We start from the raw sequence: 25,518 nt of genomic DNA, 5'->3' as shown, positions 1-25,518 counted from the left end.
TCTCAGGGTGCCAGTGTACAGTCTCAGGGTGCTAGTGCACAGTCTCAGGGTGCTAGTGTACAAGCTCAGGGTGCTAGAGTACAGTCTCAGGGTGCAAGTGTACAGTCTCAGGGTGCTAGTGTACAGTCTCAGGGTGCTAGTGTACAGTCTCAGGGTGCTAGTGTCCAGTCTCAGGGTGCTAGTGTACAGTCTCAGGGTGCTAGTGTACAGACTCAGGGTGCTAGTGTCCAGTCTCAGGGTACTATTGTACAGTCTCAGGGTGCTAGTGTACGGTCTCAGGGTGCTAGTGTACAGTCTCAGGGTGCTAGTGTACAGTCTCAGGGTGCTAGTTTCCAGTCTCAGGGTGCTAGTGTCCAGTCTCAGGGTGCTAGTGTACAGTCTCAGGGTGCTAGTGTACAGTCTCAGGGTGCTAGTGTACAGTCTCAGGGTGCTAGTGTACGGTCACAGGGTGCTAGTGTACAGTCTCAGGGTGCTAGTGTACAGTCTCAGGGTGCTAGTGTACAGTCTCAGGGTGCTAGTGTACGGTCACAGGGTGCTAGTGTACAGTCTCAGGGTGCTAGTGTACAGTCTCAGGGTGCTAGTGTACAGTCTCAGGGTGCTAGTGTACAGTCTCAGGGTGCTAGTGTACAGTCTCAGGGTGCTAGTGTAATAGTGTCCAGTCTCAGGGTGCTAGTGTCCAGTCTCAGGGTGCTAGTGTACAGTCTCAGGGTGCTAGTGTACGGTCTCAGGGTGCTAGTGTCCAGTATCAGGGTGCTAGTGTCCAGTCTCAGGGTGCTAGTGTACGGTCTCAGGGTGCTAGTGTACAGTCTCAGGGTGCTAGTGTACAGTCTCAGGGTGCTAGTGTGCTAGAGTACAGTCTCAGGGTGCCAGTGTACAGTCTCAGGGTGCTAGTGCACAGTCTCAGGGTGCTAGTGTACAGGCTCAGGGTGCTAGAGTACAGTCTCAGGGTGCAAGTGTACAGTCTCAGGGTGCTAGTGTACAGTCTCAGGGTGCTAGTGTACAGTCTCAGGGTGCTAGTGTCCAGTCTCAGGGTGCTAGTGTACAGTCTCAGGGTGCTAGTGTACAGTCTCAGGGTGCTAGTGTCCAGTCTCAGGGTGCTAGTGTACGGTCTCAGGGTGCTAGTGTACAGTCTCAGGGTGCTAGTGTACAGTCTCAGGGTGCTAGTTTCCAGTCTCAGGGTGCTAGTGTCCAGTCTCAGGGTGCTAGTGTACAGTCTCAGGGTGCTAGTGTACAGTCACAGGGTGCTAGTGTACAGTCTCAGGGTGCTAGTGTACGGTCACAGGGTGCTAGTGTACAGTCTCAGGGTGCTAGTGTACAGTCTCAGGGTGCTAGTGTACAGTCTCAGGGTGCTAGTGTACAGTCTCAGGGTGCTAGTGTACAGTCTCAGGGTGCTAGTGTAATAGTGTCCAGTCTCAGGGTGCTAGTGTCCAGTCTCAGGGTGCTAGTGTACAGTCTCAGGGTGCTAGTGTACGGTCTCAGGGTGCTAGTGTCCAGTCTCAGGGTGCTAGTGTACAGTCTCAGGGTGCTAGTGTACGGTCTCAGGGTGCTAGTGTACAGTCTCAGGGTGCTAGTATACAGTCTCAGGGTGCTAGTGTGCTAGTGTACAGTCTCAGGGTGCTAGTGTCCAGTCTCAGGGTGCTAGTGTACAGTCTCGGGTGCTAGTGTACGGTCTCAGGGTGCTAGTGTACAGTCTGAGGGTGCTAGTGTACAGTCTCAGGGTGCTAGTGTACAGTCTCAGGGTGCTAGTGTACAGTCTCAGGGTGCAAGTGTCCAGTCTCAGGGTGCTAGTGTACAGTCTCAGGGTGCTAATGTCCAGTCTCAGGGTGCTAGTGTACAGTCTCAGGGTGCTAGTGTACAGTCTCAGGGTGCTAGTGTACAGTCTCAGGGTGCTAGTGTACAGTCTCAGGGTGCAAGTGTACAGTCTCAGGGTGCTAGAGTACAGTCTCAGGGTGCTTGTGTACAGTCTCAGGGTGCTAGTGTACAGTCTCAGGGTGCTAGTGTACAGTCTCAGGGTGCTAGTGTACAGTCTCAGGGTGCTTGTGTACAGTCTCAGGGTGCTAGTGTACAGTCTCAGGGTGCTTGTGTACAGTCTCAGGGTGCTAGTGTACAGTCTCAGGGTGCTAGTGTACAGCCTCAGGGTGCTAGTGTACAGTCTCAGGGTGCTAGTGTACAGTCTCAGGGTGCTAGTGTACAGTCTCAGGGTGCTAGTGTGCTAGTGTACAGTCTCAGGGTGCTAGTATCCAGTCTCAGGGTGCTAGAGTACAGTCTCAGGGTGCAAGTGTACAGTCTCAGGGTGCTAGTGTCCAGTCTCAGGGTGCTAGAGTACAGTCTCAGGGTGCCAGTGTACAGTCTCAGGGTGCTAGTGCACAGTCTCAGGGTGCTAGTGTACAAGCTCAGGGTGCTAGAGTACAGTCTCAGGGTGCAAGTGTACAGTCTCAGGGTGCTAGTGTACAGTCTCAGGGTGCTAGTGTACAGTCTCAGGGTGCTAGTGTCCAGTCTCAGGGTGCTAGTGTACAGTCTCAGGGTGCTAGTGTACAGACTCAGGGTGCTAGTGTCCAGTCTCAGGGTACTATTGTACAGTCTCAGGGTGCTAGTGTACGGTCTCAGGGTGCTAGTGTACAGTCTCAGGGTGCTAGTGTACAGTCTCAGGGTGCTAGTTTCCAGTCTCAGGGTGCTAGTGTCCAGTCTCAGGGTGCTAGTGTACAGTCTCAGGGTGCTAGTGTACAGTCTCAGGGTGCTAGTGTACAGTCTCAGGGTGCTAGTGTACGGTCACAGGGTGCTAGTGTACAGTCTCAGGGTGCTAGTGTACAGTTTCAGGGTGCTAGTGTACAGTCTCAGGGTGCTAGTGTACAGTCTCAGGGTGCTAGTGTACAGTCTCAGGGTGCTAGTGTAATAGTGTCCAGTCTCAGGGTGCTAGTGTCCAGTCTCAGGGTGCTAGTGTACAGTCTCAGGGTGCTAGTGTACGGTCTCAGGGTGCTAGTGTCCAGTCTCAGGGTGCTAGTGTCCAGTCTCAGGGTGCTAGTGTACGGTCTCAGGGTGCTAGTGTACAGTCTCAGGGTGCTAGTGTACAGTCTCAGGGTGCTAGTGTGCTAGTGTACAGTCTCAGGGTGCTAGTGTCCAGTCTCAGGGTGCTAGTGTACAGTCTCGGGTGCTAGTGTACAGTCTGAGGGTGCTAGTGTACAGTCTCAGGGTGCTAGTGTACAGTCTCAGGGTGCTAGTGTCCAGTCTCAGGGTGCAAGTGTCCAGTCTCAGGGTGCTAGTGTACAGTCTCAGGGTGCTAGTGTCCAGTCTCAGGGTGCTAGTGTACAGTCTCAGGGTGCTAGTGTACAGTCTCAGGGTGCTAGTGTACAGTCTCAGGGTGCTAGTGTACAGTCTCAGGGTGCAAGTGTACAGTCTCAGGGTGCTAGAGTACAGTCTCAGGGTGCTTGTGTACAGTCTCAGCGTGCTAGTGCACAGTCTCAGGGTGCCAGTGTACAGTCTCAGGGTGCTTGTGTACAGTCTCAGGGTGCTAGTGTACAGTCTCAGGGTGCTAGTGTACAGTCTCAGGGTGCTAGTGTACAGTCTCAGGGTGCTTGTGTACAGTCTCAGGGTGCTAGTGTACAGTCTCAGGGTGCTTGTGTACAGTCTCAGGGTGCTAGTGTACAGTCTCAGGGTGCTAGTGTACAGCCTCAGGGTGCTAGTGTACAGTCTCAGGGTGCTAGTGTACGGTCTCAGGGTGCTAGTGTACAGTCTCAGGGTGCTAGTGTACAGTCTCAGGGTGCTAGTGTACAGTCTCAGGGTGCTAGTGTCCAGTCTCAGGGTGCTAGAGTACAGTCTCAGGGTGCAAGTGTACAGTCTCAGGGTGCTAGTGTACAGTCTCAGGGTGCTAGTGTACAGTCTCAGGGTGCTAGTGTCCAGTCTCAGGGTACTAGTGAACAGTCTCAGGGTGCTAGTGTACGGTCTCAGGGTGCTAGTGTACAGTCTCAGGGTGCTAGTGTACAGTCTCAGGGTGCTAGTTTCCAGTCTCAGGGTGCTAGTGTACAGTCTCAGGGTGCTAGTGTACAGTCTCAGGGTGCTAGTGTACAGTCTCAGGGTGCTAGTGTACGGTCACAGGGTGCTAGTGTACAGTCTCAGGGTGCTAGTGTACAGTCTCAGGATGCTAGTGTACAGTCTCAGGGTGCTAGTGTACAGTCTCAGGGTGCTAGTGTACAGTCTCAGGGTGCTAGTGTAATAGTGTCCAGTCTCAGGGTGCTAGTGTCCAGTCTCAGGGTGCTAGTGTACAGTCTCAGGGTGCTAGTGTACGTTCTCAGGGTGCTAGTGTCCAGTCTCAGGGTGCTAGTGTCCAGTCTCAGGGTGCTAGTGTACGGTCTCAGGGTGCTAGTGTACAGTCTCAGGGTGCTAGTGTACAGTCTCAGGGTGCTAGTGTGCTAGTGTACAGTCTCAGGGTGCTAGTGTCCAGTCTCAGGGTGCTAGTGTACAGTCTCTTGTGCTAGTGTACGGTCTCAGGGTGCTATGTACAGTCTGAGGGTGCTAGTGTACAGTCTCAGGGTGCTAGTGTACAGTCTCAGGGTGCTAGTGTCCAGTCTCAGGGTGCTAGTGTACAGTCTCAGGGTGCTAGTGTACAGTCTGAGGGTGCTAGTGTACAGTCTCAGGGTGCTAGTGTCCAGTCTCAGGGTGCTAGTGTCCAGTCTCAGGGTGCTAGTGTACAGTCTCAGGGTGCTAGTGTACAGTCTCACGGTGCTAGTGTACAGTCTCACGGTGCCACTGTACAGTCTCAGGGTGCTAGTGTACAGTCTCAGGGTGCTAGAGTACAGTCTCAGGGTGCTAGTGCACAGTCTCAGGGTGCTAGTGTACAGTCTCAAGGTGCTAGTGTACAGTCTCAGGGTGCTAGAGTGCAGTCTCAGGGTGCAAGTGTACAGTCTCAGGGTGCTAGTGTCCAGTCTCAGGGTGCTAGTGTACAGTCTCAGGGTGCTAGTGTACGGTCTCAGGGTGCTAGTGTCCAGTCTCAGGGTGCTAGTGTACAGTCTCAGGGTGCTAGTGTACAGTCTCAGGGTGCTAGTGTACAGTCTCAGGGTGCTAGTGTACAGTCTCAGGGTGCTAGTGTGCTAGTGTACAGTCTCAGGGTGCTAGTGTCCAGTCTCAGGGTGCTAGAGTACAGTCTCAGGGTGCAAGTGTACAGTCTCAGGGTGCTAGTGTCCAGTCTCAGGGTGCTAGTGTGCAGTCTCAGGGTGCTAGTGTGCAGTCTCAGGGTGCTAGAGTACAGTCTCAGGGTGCCAGTGTACAGTCTCAGGGTGCTAGTGCACAGTCTCAGGTTGCTAGTGTACAGGCTCAGGGTGCTAGAGTACAGTCTCAGGGTGCAAGTGTACAGTCTCAGGGTGCTAGTGTACAGTCTCAGGGTGCTAGTGTACAGTCTCAGGGTGCTAGTGTCCAGTCTCAGGGTGCTAGTGTACAGTCTCAGGGTGCTAGTGTACAGTCTCAGGGTGCTAGTGTCCAGTCTCAGGGTGCTAGTGTACGGTCTCAGGGTGCTAGTGTACAGTCTCAGGGTGCTAGTGTACAGTCTCAGGGTGCTAGTTTCCAGTCTCAGGGTGCTAGTGTCCAGTCTCAGGGTGCTAGTGTACAGTCTCAGGGTGCTAGTGTACGGTCTCAGGGTGCTAGTGTCCAGTCTCAGGGTGCTAGTGTCCAGTCTCAGGGTGCTAGTGTACGGTCTCAGGGTGCTAGTGTACAGTCTCAGGGTGCTAGTGTACAGTCTCAGGGTGCTAGTGTGCTAGTGTACAGTCTCAGGGTGCTAGTGTCCAGTCTCAGGGTGCAAGTTGACAGTCTCGGGTGCTAGTGTACGGTCTCAGGGTGCTAGTGTACAGTCTGAGGGTGCTAGTGTACAGTCTGAGGGTGCTAGTGTACAGTCTCAGGGTGCTAGTGTACAGTCTCAGGGTGCTAGTGTACAGTCTCAGGGTGCAAGTGTCCAGTCTCAGGGTGCTAATGGACAGTCTCAGGGTGCTAGTGTCCGGTCTCAGGGTGCTAGTGTACAGTCTCAGGGTGCTAGTGTACAGTCTCAGGGTGCTAGTGTACGGTCTCAGGGTGCTAGTGTACAGTCTCAGGGTGCTAGTGTACAGCCTCAGGGTGCTAGTGTACAGTCTCAGGGTGCTAGTGTACGGTCTCAGGGTGCTAGTGTACAGTCTCAGGGTGCTAGTGTACAGTCTCAGGGTGCTTGTGTACAGTCTCAGGGTGCTAGTGTACAGTCTCAGGGTGCTAGTGTCCAGTCTCAGGGTGCTAGTGTACAGTCTCAGGGTGCTAGTGTACAGTCTCAGGGTGCTAGTGTCCAGTCTCAGGGTGCTAGTGTACGGTCTCAGGGTGCTAGTGTACAGTCTCAGGGTGCTAGTGTACAGTCTCAGGGTGCTAGTTTCCAGTCTCAGGGTGCTAGTGTCCAGTCTCAGGGTGCTAGTGTACAGTCTCAGGGTGCTAGTGTACGGTCTCAGGGTGCTAGTGTCCAGTCTCAGGGTGCTAGTGTCCAGTCTCAGGGTGCTAGTGTACGGTCTCAGGGTGCTAGTGTACAGTCTCAGGGTGCTAGTGTACAGTCTCAGGGTGCTAGTGTGCTAGTGTACAGTCTCAGGGTGCTAGTGTCCAGTCTCAGGGTGCAAGTTGACAGTCTCGGGTGCTAGTGTACGGTCTCAGGGTGCTAGTGTACAGTCTGAGGGTGCTAGTGTACAGTCTGAGGGTGCTAGTGTACAGTCTCAGGGTGCTAGTGTACAGTCTCAGGGTGCTAGTGTACAGTCTCAGGGTGCAAGTGTCCAGTCTCAGGGTGCTAATGGACAGTCTCAGGGTGCTAGTGTCCGGTCTCAGGGTGCTAGTGTACAGTCTCAGGGTGCTAGTGTACAGTCTCAGGGTGCTAGTGTACGGTCTCAGGGTGCTAGTGTACAGTCTCAGGGTGCTAGTGTACAGCCTCAGGGTGCTAGTGTACAGTCTCAGGGTGCTAGTGTACGGTCTCAGGGTGCTAGTGTACAGTCTCAGGGTGCTAGTGTACAGTCTCAGGGTGCTTGTGTACAGTCTCAGGGTGCTAGTGTACAGTCTCAGGGTGCTAGTGTCCAGTCTCAGGGTGCTAGTGTACAGTCTCAGGGTGCAAGTGTACAGTCTCAGGGTGCTTGTGTACAGTCTCAGGGTGCTAGTGTCCAGTCTCAGGGTGCTAGTGTACAGTCTCAGGGTGCTAGTGTACAGTCTCAGGGTGCTAGTGTACAGTCTCAGGGTTCTTGTGTACAGTCTCAGGGTGCTAGTGTGCAGTCTCAGGGTGCTAGTGTGCAGTCTCAGGGTGCTAGAGTACAGTCTCAGGGTGCCAGTGTACAGTCTCAGGGTGCTAGTGCACAGTCTCAGGTTGCTAGTGTACAGGCTCAGGGTGCTAGAGTACAGTCTCAGGGTGCAAGTGTACAGTCTCAGGGTGCTAGTGTACAGTCTCAGGGTGCTAGTGTACAGTCTCAGGGTGCTAGTGTCCAGTCTCAGGGTGCTAGTGTACAGTCTCAGGGTGCTAGTGTACAGTCTCAGGGTGCTAGTGTCCAGTCTCAGGGTGCTAGTGTACGGTCTCAGGGTGCTAGTGTACAGTCTCAGGGTGCTAGTGTACAGTCTCAGGGTGCTAGTTTCCAGTCTCAGGGTGCTAGTGTCCAGTCTCAGGGTGCTAGTGTACAGTCTCAGGGTGCTAGTGTACAGTCTCAGGGTGCTAGTGTACAGTCTCAGGGTGCTAGTGTACGGTCACAGGGTGCTAGTGTACAGTCTCAGGGTGCTAGTGTACAGTCTCAGGGTGCTAGTGTACAGTCTCAGGGTGCTAGTGTACAGTCTCAGGGTGCTAGTGTACAGCCTCAGGGTGCTAGTGTACAGTCTCAGGGTGCTAGTGTACGGTCTCAGGGTGCTAGTGTACAGTATCAGGGTGCTAGTGTACAGTCTCAGGGTGCTTGTGTACAGTCTCAGGGTGCTAGTGTACAGTCTCAGGGTGCTAGTGTCCAGTCTCAGGGTGCTAGTGTACAGTCTCAGGGTGCAAGTGTACAGTCTCAGGGTGCTTGTGTACAGTCTCAGGGTGCTAGTGTCCAGTCTCAGGGTGCTAGTGTACAGTCTCAGGGTGCTAGTGTACAGTCTCAGGGTGCTAGTGTACAGTCTCAGGGTGCTAGTGTACAGTCTCAGGGTGCTAGTGTACAGTCTCAGGGTTCTTGTGTACAGTCTCAGGGTGCTAGTGTGCAGTCTCAGGGTGCTAGTGTGCAGTCTCAGGGTGCTAGAGTACAGTCTCAGGGTGCCAGTGTACAGTCTCAGGGTGCTAGTGCACAGTCTCAGGTTGCTAGTGTACAGGCTCAGGGTGCTAGAGTACAGTCTCAGGGTGCAAGTGTACAGTCTCAGGGTGCTAGTGTACAGTCTCAGGGTGCTAGTGTACAGTCTCAGGGTGCTAGTGTCCAGTCTCAGGGTGCTAGTGTACAGTCTCAGGGTGCTAGTGTACAGTCTCAGGGTGCTAGTGTACAGTCTCAGGGTGCTAGTGTACGGTCACAGGGTGCTAGTGTACAGTCTCAGGGTGCTAGTGTACAGTCTCAGGGTGCTAGTGTACAGTCTCAGGGTGCTAGTGTACAGTCTCAGGGTGCTAGTGTACAGTCTCAGGGTGCTAGTGTAATAGTGTCCAGTCTCAGGGTGCTAGTGTCCAGTCTCAGGGTGCTAGTGTACAGTCTCAGGGTGCTAGTGTACGGTCTCAGGGTGCTAGTGTCCAGTCTCAGGGTGCTAGTGTCCAGTCTCAGGGTGCTAGTGTACGGTCTCAGGGTGCTAGTGTACAGTCTCAGGGTGCTAGTGTACAGTCTCAGGGTGCTAGTGTGCTAGTGTACAGTCTCAGGGTGCTAGTGTCCAGTCTCAGGGTGCAAGTTGACAGTCTCGGGTGCTAGTGTACGGTCTCAGGGTGCTAGTGTACAGTCTGAGGGTGCTAGTGTGCAGTCTCAGGGTGCTAGTGTACAGTCTCAGGGTGCTAGTGTACAGTCTCAGGGTGCAAGTGTCCAGTCTCAGGGTGCTAATGTACAGTCTCAGGGTGCTAGTGTCCAGTCTCAGGGTGCTAGTGTACAGTCTCAGGGTGCTAGTGTACAGTCTCAGGGTGCTAGTGTACAGTCTCAGGGTGCTAGTGTACAGTCTCAGGGTGCAAGTGTACAGTCTCAGGGTGCTAGAGTACAGTCTCAGGGTGCTTGTGTACAGTCTCAGGGTGCTAGTGTACAGTCTCAGGGTGCTAGTGTACAGCCTCAGGGTGCTAGTGTACAGTCTCAGGGTGCTAGTGTACGGTCTCAGGGTGCTAGTGTACAGTCTCAGGGTGCTAGTGTACAGTCTCAGGGTGCTAGTGTACAGTCTCAGGGTGCTTGTGTACAGTCTCAGGGTGCTAGTGTACAGTCTCAGGGTGCTAGTGTCCAGTCTCAGGGTGCTAGTGTACAGTCTCAGTGTGCAAGTGTACAGTCTCAGGGTGCTAGTGTCCAGTCTCAGGGTGCTAGTGTCCAGTCTCAGGGTGCTAGTGTACAGTCTCAGGGTGCTAGTGTCCAGTCTCAGGGTGCTAGTGTCCAGTCTCAGGGTGCTAGTGTCCAGTCTCAGGGTGCTAGTGTCCAGTCTCAGGGTGCTAGTGTAGTTATTTGGCCTTAGCCGCTTCCCTTGTTTCCTCTTCGATGTTTCCATTTGCCTGTGGGATTCTCAGGTCGTTGTAATTGTCCTCCATGTTTGCTATTGGTCCTTCTGGGAGTGAGAGCCCTTCTGTGCAGTCTACTTTCCCTCTCTTTGTCCCTTCTGTGCAGTCTACTTTCCCTCTCTTTGTCCCTTCTGTGCAGTCTACTTTCCTTCTCTTTGTCCCTTCTGTGCAGTCTACTTTCCTTCTCTTGTCCCTTCTGTGCAGTCTACTTTCCTTCTCTTGTCCCTTCTGTACTTTTCATGTATTGATTCATGAGCCCACTTATCACAGCTGCAATGATGCCTGACATGAGCTTCCATATCACGCAGAGAAAGGTTATTGGCCAATAGTTGGATCCTTCAGGATCAGGATCATAGCCCTTCGGTACGCCATTCAAGGTGAGCCCCGCCCCTATATGGGCATCTGGTTGTACCTAATGGGTACTTGTTTTTTCACTCTTTGGGCTCAGTTGGCTCACTTCTCTCCACGCTTGCTTGATTTCAGCCTCTAACCTTCGTTTCCATGGAGGCTATTGTCCCTGGCTCAATGTTTGCTTTTATAGCCTCTCATCTCAGGATCACTGCTGAAGTGTGGATCAGCTCATTGGTTTAAGTGATGGTTGTGGTAGTTATCGTACTTAATGCTTCATTCACATCATCCAGGAGACTTTCTGGTGGCATTTCATTTTGCCGCTGTAACGGATGTTGGTGGTTGCCTTGCATTTATTCTCACCATGATCTTATATTTCTGGTCAGTTGCTGCCTCGTTCAGCGAAATCGCACTTATTGGGGCTTTAATTGTAACTGTCAGGACATTCTCTAGTTACAGGGCAAAAGCTTGACTTATATAGTGATTTTCAATCTCTATGTGATACATATGGAATAGATTGTATGTGGATATGATGATATGATAAATGGGTGTACTGACTAGGGTTCATTCTTCATTAATGTATGGAACTTCTTATGTATTGTTCCTGCAGTGCTTCTTGAGTTTGACATGTCTAATGTTGTTTGAATGCGAAGATTCCAATTGCTGCCACAGTTTATGGTTGACAATCATGTCCATAATATCGCCCCCTGGTGGATTATACACATTCAATAGTAGATTAAACGTTTCTTTAACTTGGTTTGAAACCAATATTGCAACTTCCCTCTTGTGTTTGTCTCTAAATGATGAATAGTAAGATTTTTAGAATATATTTACGTTACTTTTTGATGTTCAGTGTCATTCAAATGTGTCTCTTTTCTCATTTTTGTAAACATTTGTAATTGTTTAATTGGGTTCAAAAGGTCATTTATGTTAAAGGATGCTACTAGTAACACTTCTGATTCCATTGGGTTGATTGTATTGATCTTGTATCAATGTCTTTAAAGTCTCTGGTCGAACACTACAAACAGAAACAGGAAGCAGAAGAAAAGATCACATTGAAAACTAAAGAGTTCATTCCTAATGAAGGGCCCCTGGAAAGCTCCCTGGCCCCTCCAGGCTCCAATGACAAGAACACGGCTCCTTACATAGAACATAGAACCGTGGCCTCCACCTCGGCCCCTGTGGCCTCCACCTCGGCCCCTGTGGCCTCCACCTCGGCTCCCGTGGCCTCCAACTCGGCCCCTGTGGCCTCCACCTCGGCTCCCGTGGCCTCCACCTCGGCCCCCGTGGCCTCCACCTCGGCCCCCGTGGCCTCCACCTCGGCCCCCGTGGCCTCCACCTCGGCCCCCGTGGCCTCCACCTCGGCTCCCGTGGCCTCCACCTCGGCCCCCGTGGCCTCCACCTCGGCCCCCGTGGCCTCCACCTCGGCCCCCGTGGCCTCCACCTCGGCCCTCGTGGCCTCCACCTCGGTGCCCATGGCCTCCACCTCGGCGCCCATGGCCTCCACCTTGGCCCACAGTGCGACCACCTCGGCCCCCGTGGCCTCCACCTCGGCCCCCGTGGCCTCCACCTCGGCCCCCGTGGCCTCGGCCCTCAGGGTCTGCAGATCATCCGTATTGTCTGAAATATGCGGTTCAGCTTCATCGATGGCGCTCTCCTTCCTCCTTCTTTCAGCTCCATTATGTCGCATTCAAGTGGAGCCGTGTGAGGAGGTCTGTTTTCCAATCGAGCCGTCAGCTTTAATTGTTAACGTCCCGTAGCATCACCTCCTGTGTTTCCTGTTTGACTCAACTCTTGTTCATCTTTTTTTCTTTGAGTCAAATGGTGGTTTTAAAACAAACGTGTGCAGCAAGTGAGTCTGAATAAGTCAACTCACTCTGTAGATCACATGGAGCGGCCTTCTGCTGGTGCCAGAGTCAGGACTAAACATGGACCGGCCTCCTGCTGGTGCCAGAGTCAGGACTAAACATGGAGCGGCCTTCTGCTGGTGCCAGAGTCAGGACTAAACATGGACCGGCCTCCTGCTGGTGCCAGAGTCAGGACTAAACATGGAGCGGCCTTCTGCTGGTGCCAGAGTCAGGACTAAACATGGACCGGCCTCCTGCTGGTGCCAGAGTCAGGACTAAACATGGAGCGGCCTTCTGCTGGTGCCAGAGTCAGGACTAAACATGGAGCGGCCTCCTGCTGGTGCCAGAGTCAGGACTAAACATGGACCGGCCTCTTGCTGGTGCCAGAGTCAGGACTAAACATGGACCGGCCTCCTGCTGGTGCCAGAGTCAGGACTAAACATGGACCGGCCTCCTGCTGGTGCCAGAGTCAGGACTAAACATGGAGCGGCCTCCTGCTGGTGCCAGAGTCAGGACTAAACATGGAGCGGCCTCCTGCTGGTGCCAGAGTCAGGACTAAACATGGAGCGGCCTCCTGCTGGTGCCAGAGTCAGGACTAAACATGGAGCGGCCTCCTGCTGGTGCCAGAGTCAGGACTAAACATGGAGCGGCCTCCTGCTGGTGCCAGAGTCAGGACTAAACACGGAGCGGCCTCCTGCTGGTGCCAGAGTCAGGACTAAACATGGAGCGGCCTCCTGCTGGTGCCAGAGTCAGGACTAAACATGGACCGGCCTCCTGCTGGTGCCAGAGTCAGGACTAAACATGGACCGGCCTCCTGCTGGTGCCAGAGTCAGGACTAAACATGGACCGGCCTCCTGCTGGTGCCAGAGTAATGACTAAACATGGACCGGCCTCCTGCTGGTGCCAGAGTCAGGACTAAACATGGACCGGCCTCCTGCTGGTGCCAGAGTCAGGACTAAACATGGACCGGCCTCCTGCTGGTGCCAGAGTCAGGACTAAACATGGAGCGGCCTCCTGCTGGTGCCAGAGTCAGGACTAAACATGGACCGGCCTCTTGCTGGTGCCAGAGTCAGGACTAAACATGGACCGGCCTCCTGCTGGTGCCAGAGTCAGGACTAAACATGGACCGGCCTCCTGCTGGTGCCAGAGTCAGGACTAAACATGGAGCGGCCTCCTGCTGGTGCCAGAGTCAGGACTAAACATGGAGCGGCCTCCTGCTGGTGCCAGAGTCAGGACTAAACATGGAGCGGCCTCCTGCTGGTGCCAGAGTCAGGACTAAACATGGAGCGGCCTCCTGCTGGTGCCAGAGTCAGGACTAAACATGGAGCGGCCTCCTGCTGGTGCCAGAGTCAGGACTAAACATGGAGCGGCCTCCTGCTGGTGCCAGAGTCAGGACTAAACACGGAGCGGCCTCCTGCTGGTGCCCAGAGTCAGGACTAAACATGGACCGGCCTCCTGCTGGTGCCAGAGTCAGGACTAAACATGGACCGGCCTCCTGCTGGTGCCAGAGTCAGGACTAAACATGGACCGGCCTCCTGCTGGTGCCAGAGTAATGACTAAACATGGACCGGCCTCCTGCTGGTGCCAGAGTCAGGACTAAACATGGACCGGCCTCCTGCTGGTGCCAGAGTCAGGACTAAACATGGACCGGCCTCCTGCTGGTGCCAGAGTCAGGACTAAACATGGAGCGGCCTCCTGCTGGTGCCAGAGTCAGGACTAAACATGGAGCGGCCTCCTGCTGGTGCCAGAGTCAGGACTAAACATGGACCGGCCTCCTGCTGGTGCCAGAGTCAGGACTAAACATGGAGCGGCCTCCTGCTGGTGCCAGAGTCAGGACTAAACATGGAGCGGCCTCCTGCTGGTGCCAGAGTCAGGACTAAACATGGAGCGGCCTCCTGCTGGTGCCAGAGTCAGGACTAAACACGGAGCGGCCTCCTGCTGGTGCCCAGAGTCAGGACTAAACATGGACCGGCCTCCTGCTGGTGCCAGAGTCAGGACTAAACATGGACCGGCCTCCTGCTGGTGCCAGAGTCAGGACTAAACATGGACCGGCCTCCTGCTGGTGCCAGAGTAATGACTAAACATGGAGCGGCCTCCTGCTGGTGCCAGAGTCAGGACTAAACATGGAGCGGCCTCCTGCTGGTGCCAGAGTCAGGACTAAACATGGACCGGCCTCCTGCTGGTGCCAGAGTCAGGACTAAACATGGACCGGCCTCCTGCTGGTGCCCAGAGCCAACATGGCATTCTCAGCAGGTTTAGTTTCATGGCTTTATCTCTATGATAAAGGAAAAACCACATCTCAAATATTTCATGCTATAGAATTAGAAATATCTTCAAAAGTACCAAACAGCAACTCCAACTTCATTTTGCACCACCCGGCTTGGCTCAGCGCATCATGCCCACATTTGGCACATTTGGCCCGGTGCCAGCAGAAGCTCACTCTAGGCTGGTCCCGGGCCTTTCTCTCATTGTGCCTGCAGACAGACACATACACGCTTCCTCTTCCACATTAATTAAAGAAGGGATCAATTAGGAGTGATGAAAAGCACGGCGCGCGCTGACGAGCCGATAGGCCAATCACGCCTTGAAATGCAGACGACTTGGCATGTTTTATCTCCCGAAACTTAATTGCAATTTTTCCAGCGGGAGTGACGTGAGCAGAATGACAGCATGAAATGAGCTGAGCGAGGCCAGAGAACGTGAGGGCATCTGGAGTACTTTCTGGAGTACTTTCTACTGCTACATTTACACTGAAAGATATTTGTCATGTTCTACTGATTGAAATAGGCAAATTATGAATACTATACATTTCTAGAGGTTTCTCAGGGTTTGATACAATACACGGCTCACGATACAAGAATATCATCATTTTGTAAAGTATGCGATAATCAATTTGTAAATAATAATGATATTCTGTGATATACCACTTTAAAAAAGAATAACAATAATATACATTTGAGCAGTATTACTTTGCTGAACGTCGACCTGCACAAACTTTATCTTTATCATCCAAACTGTGAATATGACAAATGTTTTCTCAAAACAAGTTTCATTTGCAGCAGAAAATGATGAGTAAAATATAACCAAAAATACTCAAGGAAATGTATTGATGCAGCAGCCTTCGTCCACGCAGTGGAGGAAATTCCAGTGTTACAACACAAAGTAGGTACATAAGTGAAAGAACAGATAACTTATAGAAAACTTTAAAAAAAAACAATATGCTGTTGTTTTACATCTGCTCTTAATACAACACATTAAAGGTGCACTATAACTATAACTATAACAGCAAAAGAAAATGACGGTCCGAGGCCGGACACCCTCAATGATCCTGTTATGACAGAAGAACAAAATGAAACTCAGAGTCCCAAACTCCAGAAGGATTTATGAATAGAAGACAAATGTATGAAAACATAACACGATCCTCACACAATGAATCACAGACAAAAACAGCAGAAGAAATCTGTATTAATTAGTGCAGATGCTAAAAGAAACTTTGATTCTGTTTCTGGCTTAATTATTTCAAGTGTTGAACACATTTAAAACAGACGACTTTATTATAAAAACATGTTGAAACACCACGTTGGACAGGGCTGCCAGCAGGAGGCGGGTCCATGTTTAGTCCTGACTCTGGCACCAGCAGGAGGCGGGTCCATGTTTAGTCCTGACTCTGGCACCAGCAGGAGGCGGGTCCATGTTTAGTCCTGACTCTGGCACCAGCAGGAGGCGGGTCCATGTTTAGTCCTGACTCTGGCACCAGCAGGAGGCGGGTCCATGTTTAGTCCTGACTCTGGCACCAGCAGGAGGCGGGTCCATGTTTAGTCCTGACTCTGGCACCAGCAGGAGGCGGGTCCATGTTTAGTCCTGACTCTGGCACCAGCAGGAGGCGGGTCCATGTTTAGTCCTGACTCTGGCACCAGCAGGAGGCGGGTCCATGTTTAGTCCTGACTCTGGCACCAGCAGGAGGCGGGTCCATGTTTAGTCCTGACTCTGGCACCAGCAGGAGGCGGGTCCATGTTTAGTCCTGACTCTGGCACCAGCAGGAGGCGGGTCCATGTTTAGTCCTGACTCTGGCACCAGCAGGAGGCGGGTCCATGTTTAGTCCTGACTCTGGCACCAGCAGGAGGCGGGTCCATGTTTAGTCCTGACTCTGGCACCAGCAGGAGGCCGCTCCATGTTTAGTCCTGACTCTGGCACCAGCAGGAGGCCGGTCCATGTTTAGTCCTGACTCTGGCACCAGCAGGAGGCCGCTCCATGTTTAGTCCTGACTCTGGCACCAGCAGGAGGCCGGTCCATGTTTAGTCCTGACTCTGGCACCAGCAGGAGGCCGCTCCATGTTTAGTCCTGACTCTGGCACCAGCAGGAGGCGGGTCCATGTTTAGTCCTGACTCTGGCACCAGCAGGAGGCGGGTCCATGTTTAGTCCTGACTCTGGCACCAGCAGGAGGCGGGTCCATGTTTAGTCCTGACTCTGGCACCAGCAGGAGGCGGGTCCATGTTTAGTCCTGACTCTGGCACCAGCAGGAGGCGGGTCCATGTTTAGTCCTGACTCTGGCACCAGCAGGAGGCGGGTCCATGTTTAGTCCTGACTCTGGCACCAGCAGGAGGCGGGTCCATGTTTAGTCCTGACTCTGGCACCAGCAGGAGGCCGGTCCATGTTTAGTCCTGACTCTGGCACCAGCAGGAGGCCGGTCCATGTTTAGTCCTGACTCTGGCACCAGCAGGAGGCCGGTCCATGTTTAGTCCTGACTCTGGCACCAGCAGGAGGCCGGTCCATGTTTAGTCCTGACTCTGTTTAATTTGTCCATGATTTGTGCATTTACTTTTTTATTTTTTAATTCTTCTGACGACCCCTTATTCCAGAGTGTTCAGGAAACAGATATACTTGTGTATATATATATATATATATATATATACACACAAGTCAGATCCAACCACCAGTATCGAATGATTCTATACTATTTTAAGATCGGTCCCATCCCTAATGGTCCCACTATAATCTCACAATGAACCCGACATGTGGAGCCTCTTGTCTGAGCGGTTTTGCACTGGTGGTCCTGGAAATTTCATCGCATTTGCTTGTTTTTAATAATTGATCGGGTTATTATAACAATATTAGCTGAGATTAAACACACACACACAGCGATTACCTTGGGAACACAGCCTGGAGAAGCTCATTTCCTGTTCAGCGGACGCACTGACCCCGACGACCCCGGCGTTCCCATTACCACAGGCCCAAGCGGAGCCCTTACACCTTTAATCACTGCTCTGCCGCTGGAACATGAGCAAACAAGTCGTCACTTATGGAGCTAAGAATATACTAGCATTACAAAGCTTTTTTTCTCCATGGTCAACAGCACTCTCCAATTAGCAACTTGTATTATGTGGACCAAAAGAACATATTCTAAGTAGACCAACCAACATTTAGAACTCAAAACCGAGACTAAACCAGGACTAGAACTTTACAGTGTCAAGTGTGACACCTCAAAGCAAAGTTCTAGTAACACGTACCTCAGTGTGGAAATGGAAGAGCCACTGCCATGTTAATACCAGTGTACGGTGTACATTTTAGGACATGGTCAGTTGTCGTACAGCAGGCTCACATGCTACATCCATTAGCTTGAAGTGAACATGTCCTGCTCATTATGCAGGAGGATGGAGCGCTTCACTGACACATGTGGGACGCAGAGAGTCTACAGTCATACACACATTTAACAACAGAAAAGAGGAGTTCTAAACACTACTTGTTTGGGATGTATTCAGAATGTGTCCCAGTGTTGAGAAGGGAAATGCCTGATTGAGGGTCGGGCCACACAATATATCCAAAAATATCGCCATTGCAATATTAGAGTTGAGTGACAATTTGTAATTATTTGAAGTATTCATCATCATGAATGGTTTTCTACATAAGGACTTGTTTTTACTTTTGACCAATCAGACACGACATGGAAGGCACACTGCAAAAGGAGCCGTCACACACAGATGGACGACTCGGGACTGACTTTGCTCCTCAAATGCATTGCGCGCCTGAAATAGGGCGACTTTAGAAGAGTGTGTGTGAACTGTGAACATCGTTAAAGGTGCCATAACATGCTTTTTTTCACGTTTCGTAGTCTATCCTAAGTGTATAATTGATAATAATAAGGGTTGTACAACACCCTTAACATAATAGTTCAGAAATATCACCCAGACCCTCACCAACCCGGATATATATATATATATATATATATATATATATATATATATATATATATATATATATATATATATATATATATCATATTCATGTGCAATTACTGTCGTGATCACATGCAATGGTATTTATGTATTTATTTATTCATTTGTCTATGGGAGTTTTTATTTATTTATAGGAGATCTTCTACTGAAAGTGTTTTTCAGACTTCCTATAAGTGATCTGTTCTTCTGTATCTACCTCTGTATCTACCTGCGTTGCATCAATGAAATTTCCCCATGTGGGACAATAAAGGAATATCTTATCTTATCTTATTTTATATATATATATATATATATATATATATATATATATATATATATATATATATATATATATATATATATATATATATACGCCTGAAAAGCAGTGGGAATCTTTAGCCAATCAGATTCTGAGAAAGATAACATATGTCACTATGGGAAAAGCCATAGTAAAACTGTCTGAAACGGGCGATTTCTTCATCGCTCATTTGCCCATTTACGCTGGAGACACAGACATGTGCGCGCCGTACGAGGAAGTGCCACACGCCTTGTTTTCCACGTTTACTTCTTAAAACTGCATCTACAGACGTCTGTGACAAAAGTAGGTCCAAAAGCATCAGAACGAGCTGCTCCACTGTGGCTGCTGTGAATACAAACTATCTTTGTGTTGAAGTGAAAGCGACTCCGTTACCTTGACAACAAACACACTAAAGAGGACTGTTTTTTTAGTTTATTACCTGGATAAGGCTAACGCTAAGCATTAAGTATTGCTAAACCTCTATTCATAAAAATATGCTTTGTTATTAGCAGTAGCGGCTGGTCCATTGAGGGCGCCGCCCCCCCCCCCCTGCCAATCTGCCAACTACGTCAATTTCTTTTGTGTCTAAAAACAATATAATTTATTCAAAAATATCTTATATTCTTATTAGTGTAAATGTGTAAAATAATAATATATATCCACATATATATATCTATAAATAGATATTGATGTATACCTTGTTTGCGCGGCGCGTGCTCTGCTGCGCAGCCTGCCTCACTTTTCTACGTAGCCGTGGGGCGGTTTGAAAAGCCCCAGAGCCTCAGAGAAAATCAATGGGGATTTTTAGCCAATCAAATCTCAATCAAAAGTGACTACGTCACTATGGTTTTCTCCAGAGGAAAATAGCGACAATGGGTCGCTCCAGAAAGCGCCCTTTTGAACGTAGTGTTTACGCCATGGATGTACGCTTTTTACACTAGAGACAGAAGCATGTTCGCACGCCTACAGGAAGTGCCACACACGCCTACAGGAAGTGCCACACACGCCTACAGGAAGTGCCACACACGCCTACAGGAAGTGCCACACACGTCTACAGGAAGTGCCACACACGCCTACAGGAAGTGCCACACACGTCTACAGGAAGTGCCACACACGCCTACAGGAAGTGCCACACACGTCTACAGGAAGTGCCACACACGCCTACAGGAAGTGCCACACACGTCTACAGGAAGTGCCACACACGCCTACAGGAAGTGCCACACACGTCTACAGGAAGTGCCACACACGCCTACAGGAAGTGCCACACACGCCTACAGGAAGTGCCACTCACGCCTACAGGAAGTGCCACACACGCCTACAGGAAGTGCCACACACGTCTACAGGAAGTGCCACACACGCCTACAGGAAGTGCCACACACGCCTACAGGAAGTGCCACACACGCCTACAGGAAGTGCCACTCACGCCTACAGGAAGTGCCACACACGCCTACAGGAAGTGCCACACACGCCTACAGGAAGTGCCACACACGCCTACAGGAAGTGCCACACACGCCTACAGGAAGTGCCACACACGCCTACAGGAAGTGCCACACACGCCTACAGGAAGTGCCACACACGTCTACAGGAAGTGCCACACACGCCTACAGGAAGTGCCACACACGTCTACAGGAAGTGCCACACACGCCTACAGGAAGTGCCACACACGTCTACAGGAAGTGCCACACACGCCTACAGGAAGTGCCACACACGCCTACAGGAAGTGCCACTCACGCCTACAGGAAGTGCCACACACGCCTACAGGAAGTGCCACACACGTCTACAGGAAGTGCCACACACGCCTACAGGAAGTGCCACACACGCCTACAGGAAGTGCCACACACGCCTACAGGAAGTGCCACACACGCCTACAGGAAGTGCCACACACGCCGTGTTTTCCGTGTTTACGTCTTAAAACTGCATCTACAGAGTCTGTGACAAAATGTACGTCCAAAACGACTCAGAATGAGCTGTACAACTGTTTGCTGCTTTATTTGTGTTGAAAGTGGCTGATTTCGTATCAATCCGAGCCGAGACATGTCTGTCAAACCCCGTGCTCCGTTACCATGACAACAAACACACAGTTTTTTTTTGTTTATTACTTGCATAAGGCTAACGCTAAGCATTAAGTATCGCTTAACTTCTAACTTATCATTAACAAAAGTGGAAATAAAGTGTGTTTACTTAATTGATTCAGTTGTAAATGTGTATTTAGAATATGTATCCATACAGTCAATGTTAAAAAAATTCTATTTTGGACATTTAAAAAAAACAAAAACACGGTCATGTCAAATAGCCCCTCCTATAATTTTTACCACCAGCCGCCACTGGTTATTAGAAAACCCATGAAAGAATGTTATAAATGACAAACTTTTCATTAGCAATAATGTCTGTGAGGATTAAATATAAAAATGTAAAATGTTTTCCATGTAGTTCAGGGTAGATAATGCTACTTAGAAGCTGTTTTATGAAACACCAACAATTATTTGTGTTTTTATTTCCTCTTAATGTAGTAATGTTACTCTGCACTGTAAGTTACAATATCACTGACATGTTTGTTTTGCTCTTAACAATCTGAAATTGTAAGTGTATTTTCTCACAAACGGTATCTGCCTCTAAGTCATTGTAGTATCATGACCAAGAGTGGAAATAAAGTGTGTTTAGTTAATTCATTCAGTTGTAAATGTGTATTTAACATATGTATTTATACAGTCGATGTAAAATATTTACTTTTGGTCATTTCAAACAGCGCTCCCTATATTTGGCACCACCAGCTGCCACTGTTTAGCCCAGGATGTGACTGTGAAGAAACGTGGACTCCATAGTCACGTCTGAAGCTGATTCAACTGCATAAACTACTCAAGTATGTTAAAAGATTTCCCTTCACCTGAAAAGTGAATATTGTTTGTGTTGTGATGAGACAATGATATTGAAGCTGATATGAGACAAGCTGATAAGAAAAAAAGGCCATGTATTTGTTGGGTGGAGTGAGGGAGATGGAGACAACAGAAGAGGAAGGCTGAAGCAGGACGATGGACAGAGAAGCTCACTGACCAGCTAATCAACTAAAACAACTAAAGATTATGATATGTATTTAATGTATGTATTGGCCCACATTTCCAGGTTTCAGTGAAATTGGTCGTTTTGTTATATATTGCCAAAACTATAAACTAAAATTAAATCTAAATTACTGTAGCTACTCTCTTAACAGGAGGGAATTATTGTAACGTGCAATTAAATCACAGAGTGTGTATATTTTAGCAATAGTAATGAAAAAATAAATAATAAATAATGAATACATACATCATGCTATGTATTAGGGGCCCTTATCATTGATGATGTGTTTTTAAAAGCTTGAACACTACACTCTGCGCTCTGTGGTGGTGAGCTACTTCTGTAGCCACAGCTGCCCTGACAGAGAAGAGGCTGCCAATCTGCGCCATCAGCCCCTCCCATCAATATCACTCCAACATTTAGGTTTATCAATGATGCTTTATCCAGTGAGTTTTCAAGTTCATGTCTCTTCACTTTTCCCTTTACACATTATCTTCATTGTGAGAAGCTTGAAACCAGAGTAAACCAGAGTAATTAGTTTGAGCCAATGCCACTAGAGCTGGGAGCCATTTTACACTCATTTATGTGAAAATGGCCACATAATCCAATCTCATTTTGGACGTCACTGTTATGATTGGGACGGGATAAAGAGCCGAGCTGCTGTGCACGTGCTCATTGGGGCTGCACTGGTGTCCAGCACTCGAGGTAACCACTGGGCTTGAGTTTCATGGCTTTTTGGGTGGAATCAAATTAGTCGGCCAGACATCCAACTGATGTGTTTTGTGTAGTCAAATGCAGTGGCTGTGTGGGTGCACGAGGAGAGAGACGAGACCACTTCCCCTCAGTTACATAACAATCAGGAATGTTCTTGACAGTTTTTCTCACAGAAACAAATAGTTCTTCTCTTGATGTTTCATTAAAACCCTGATGAAAATAGTTCATATGCTACAAGCAACAGCATTTCAGAGGATTAATAGAATATATTTATATTAGAAAGACTGTTGATCGGTGAAGTTAGCCAGCAATGTTGTATAAGCTATGGCATTTGGAGTTTCTAGTTAAAACACTGTTGCCCGGTGGTCGAGTGGTAAAGGTGGCAGCACAAGTTAGACTCTATGTGCCACTAACAGCAGCGCCAACTATTTACTGAATGTCCTTTCTTCTCTCTTATCCCCATTTCACGCTAAGCTGTCTTGTCCAGTCTAATACAACTCAAATTAAAAACAATCAACAAATCAAAATGATAATACAGCCCATTTCCAAGTTTCTTTAAACATTTAAAAATGTAATCAATGGCTAATGGGGGCGGGTGACTCTCTCACAGACATGTTTAACACCTCCTTGGAATAATGCCATATCCCAGCATGCTCCTTCTTTTTTTCTTTCTGAAGAAAAACACAATTCATATACAAAGACAAATATACGCAGAGCCACCATGATCGCTGGGTCCATCCTACTCCCGTTCTCCTCCTCTTGAGCAGTGCCCGAGTTAAAGGCGGAGCTGGTGCTTCTCCCTTGCATAGTTGGGGAGGAAGAGTCCAGGGTCAAAGCTGAGCCTGCTAGCTTAGCTGTAGCATTTAGCATCTGGCTCTTATTGCCGGTCCTCCTGGCATCTTCATAATAAGTGTTTTCACACCTATACTGGTGATCTGAACGGGTGATTTAGATCAGCGGAACAGTCTGGACTAAGCGGCCATTCCACCCTGCGTCCATCATCGCCCCTGTCCCCAAGAAGCCCCAGATCACTGGCCTGTGGTGCTGACGTCTGTAGTTATGAAGTCATTTGAGAATCTAGCCTTGCCCCGCTGCACCTTCACCTCCTCCCTGCAGTTCGCCAGGATTCCAGGATTCCCCGGAAATCTATGCAAGGATCATGTTTGTAGACTTCAGCTCTGCATTTAACACCATCCTCCTGCTCTGCTCCACCTACAGGGGGAGCACTGACTTCTTGACTCCACCTGCAGGTGATCCTGACGGATCAAAGACGAGGGAAGAATGTCTCGGACACGCTGTAAAACTGATCAAGTTTGTGGACGACACCGCCCTCATCGTGTTCATCTCGGACGGGGATGAGTCTGTCTACAGGAGGTGGAGCGGCTGATGTCCTGGTGCAGCGGTAACAACCTGGAGTTCAACGCCCAGAAGACAGTGGAGATGATCGTGGACTTCAGGAAAGTCACAGCCCCCCTCACTATCACAGACTCCTCCATCTCCACTGGAGGAGACTCCTTCTGCTTCCTCTGCTCCTCCACCCGGAACCTCAAGTGGGAGCCACCATCAGCTCCTCATCAAGAAGGCCCAGCTCAGGATGTACTTTCTGCGGCAGCTGAGGAAATTCAAGCTGCCAGCGCAGATGATGGTTAAGTTCTACACGGCCATCATTGAGTCCATCCTCACCTCCTCCATCACTGTGTGGTACACTGGAGCCACAGCCAGGGACAAACAGAGACTACAGTGCAATGTACGTTCTGTTGAGAAGGTGATCGGCTGCAGACTTCCATCTCAATAAGACCTGCATGTCTCCAGGGTTCGGGGTCGAGCGAGTTGGATCACAGCTGACCCTTCTCATCCTGGACACAGAGTATTTGAGTCATTCCCTTCAAGCTGGAGGCCACTCCCCTCAGGCAGGAGGCTGCGGTCCATCCGGCCGGAATCACTTACCACAAAAACAGCTTCTTGCGCCACCTGCCAACACCTGCCCACTAACAATTATTTAAACCAATCAATATTCACCATAGGCACTATTTTGGACCATCTGCAAACTGTGTGTATATACTCAGACCAAGTCTCTTTTTATTTTATTAGTCAATGTATTTAGGCCCGTAGGCTTTATTAGACACGATAGCTGAGCTTGAAACGAGGATGAGACAGAAGGGCATGCCGTAAATTGTCAGTGCTAGGATCTGAACCTGGCATGTTGACGCCTTAAACACTCGACCACTGGGCAGCACTTATTAGTATACTATTATTGTTAGGCCCGAGCGCCACAAGCTGGCGAGAGGCCTATTAATCTCGTAAGGCCGTGCAAAGCACGGCTACGAAAGTGCGCACATAGTGCGCACGAAATCGAGCGCGAAGCGCTCGCCCACTTCCAAACACTCACTAACGCACTCCTTCACTCATGCACGCCCCGTCGTCATCCCCATATAAAGCACTCATTTGCTCTAAGTAGCTCACGAATACGTTCCCCATCTCTTGCATGTTCCGTGCATATAAACATGTAATGCAAAAATTGAACATTATTACTGTATAGAGGGCCAAAAACACAGAGTGGGCGGAGCCCACTCAAAATTAACGAAAGTACCCGTCAGTGACCAGGGACCCACACCATGAGGTAGGAAAGCGTTCCGAAAATGTATAGTTTATGATATTTGAAAAAATGGGAAACATTGTTTTCAACATGTTTACACTTTAGACTTTCACAAACTCCTCTTAGGGCGTCAGCCCTATTAACCTGAAATTTGGTGAGACTCATCTTCAGGGGTGGACCATCAAAAGTTATCCACATTTTTATTCAAAGAGTCACGATCTCTGTGCGGCAAAGCCGCACATTTTGCCAAGAATTCAAAATAAAATTGCTTTTTGATGGTAAAACAAAGGGGAGAAGATGTGACAGCGTCACAGATTCAGCAGTAGGCATAATAAAAGGACAATTGGGGCGCGTTAGCGCCCCCTCCTCTTGCGGCGTGGCGGCGGCGTGACGAGGGCCGATCATTGCCGCTTGCGGCTATATTTTTGATTATTATTATTCATTGTTGTACGTTGCACCTTACTACCGATGCAAGCTCCTAGCCTGTGAATTTTGTTCACTGACAATGGAAAGAAACCTTATTCTGCTTCTGATCTCCAGTTGATGGAAATGGTGTTTGTTATGGACAAACTGTGACAGAAATCCATTAAAAGAACAGGGCTCGGGTTCGGGGGGGCCAGTCGTCCATTCACACCAATCCAGGTGTCACTGTCGATGCCCATGAGCACCATCCAGGGCCCCTCCCAGCCCAGGGGCCCCAAGACGTCTGGCTCAGTATTGTAGGTTGACACAACACAGAGAGCTGCCCTGACCTGAAAGCGGAGGGACCAACTCTAGTCACATACATAGTCACACAGCAG

This window comes from Eucyclogobius newberryi, unplaced genomic scaffold (genome assembly GCF_026437365.1).
Source record: "Eucyclogobius newberryi isolate DKJ021-1_F unplaced genomic scaffold, fEucNew1.0.hap1 SCAF_7, whole genome shotgun sequence".
NCBI lineage: Eukaryota > Metazoa > Chordata > Actinopteri > Gobiiformes > Gobiidae > Eucyclogobius > Eucyclogobius newberryi.
Note: the sequence above shows the minus strand (reverse complement) of the source record.